We start from the raw sequence: 1520 nt of genomic DNA, 5'->3' as shown, positions 1-1520 counted from the left end.
GCAGACTTGATGGGAATGGCATCTGCACGCAGGTCATAGCCCTTCTTCTTGTCTTCTTCCATTGCCAGCCTGTACATTTTCTGAAAGATAAGCAAGCATTCCCCACGTGAAGCTAACAGCACTTCTGCCTGGATCGCCTCCGCCCACAACTGCACACCAAACCCCAGGAAAAACACCTACCTCACTGAAGTTCACTTTGTTCTGCTGGGCCAGCAAAATACCAGGCGTATCTGGCATAATGTGAATGCTGGTCTTGTCTTTCTCCCAGGCTGCGATGTACGAGCGCTGAAAAGATGAGCGCAACACGCACTAAGAACACACAAGAGCACAGCAACAAACGCAAAGACAAACCAGCTCTCTTGCTACAGACACAGGCAACTTGCATTGAACCAACACCCCCCATCCTACACCCGTTTTCCTCTGCCACAGCGCTCCCAAACACTGCTCCAATTGCACTCAACACAAATGGATCCAAAGCACTGAGCACAGATCCCCAGGACAGGGCAGTGCATCAGCCCTCCAGAAAATAACAGCTCAGAGTCCCACAAAAGGCAGGCAGAACACCTCCAGCTTGCAAACACAAAGGCAGCTCACGTGGTTCATGATTTCAGAGTTGTGCTTTGCCAGAAGCATAGGCATGGAGTCAGGAAGGCTCGTGAACTTGATGGTGTCCGGGTGCTGCCGGTACTTCTTGTCACTCAGGATCGTGCTCGCTCGCTTGTTCTTCTCTTCATCCAGGGACCCAATTGGGGACCAGCCAATGCCTTTCAGCCACTGCAGGTCAGACCTGTACACAATCTGAAAAGGCACAGCAGGACAAAGGGCGGTTTAGCAACATCCTTCATGGCGCTGGCTGCTAATACGGATTCCCTGCAGAACCCAACAGCAATCTGTGTCTCTTATTAAGCTCAGCTTCCATTGTAACCAGGCTTTGGAGTCACATGCAGCCTACACCAACAAAACAGCCAGCAAGTAATCAACTAACTGTCCTCCAGAATCTTCACTACTAAACCCTCTGCACGCAACAGGGACAAAGGTCTGCTCTGCTCACCAACTGCTGGCTGGCAGCAGCACACGAGCAGCTTTACTCCTCAACACCTAATGCTCCTTAAACCATTCCCATCTGCACAGATGCCTTGTGTTTGCCCAGCCATTTCACCCCAAAGTAAACAATTTGATTCTTTTGCTCTCCCCATATCAAACTGAACTTTGACACCAGCACCCATCCTTCCCCAAAAACTCTCACAGTAAGGCACGACTCTTCTGCTAACATAAAGAACGATGTCACACAAACATCTTCCTCCCCACCTCAGGACACACCATGCAACACTCAGACAGGCACCACGGCCACACCATCCTCTCACACAATCACCTATCTTACCTTTCCCCAACTGCCCATCTTCTCCAACAACGGCACACAACACAACACCCACTTCCCCTTCCCACACACCCAACACACCATAACTCACATCACTCTGCAGGTCGTACACTTTCCGGGCTTGCACGACATCGTTCTGGTC

General features: G+C 50.7%; 1 long non-coding RNA gene across 1 annotated transcript; it reads right to left on the bottom strand.

Annotated features, from left to right (window-relative positions):
- On the bottom strand, window positions 1-1520 carry LOC122194015. Its single transcript, XR_006183027.1, has 4 exons — window positions 1470-1520; window positions 595-798; window positions 181-285; window positions 1-80 (listed from the first exon to the last, which is right to left on the bottom strand). It is a non-coding gene; the product is annotated as an uncharacterized LOC122194015 (long non-coding RNA).

Source organism: Lagopus leucura, unplaced genomic scaffold (genome assembly GCF_019238085.1).
Source record: "Lagopus leucura isolate 7727_CA_CO unplaced genomic scaffold, USGS_WTPT01 50243-0_obj-0_obj, whole genome shotgun sequence".
Classification (NCBI taxonomy): Eukaryota; Metazoa; Chordata; class Aves; order Galliformes; family Phasianidae; genus Lagopus; species Lagopus leucura.
Note: the sequence above shows the minus strand (reverse complement) of the source record. Positions and strands in the feature narration are given on the sequence as shown.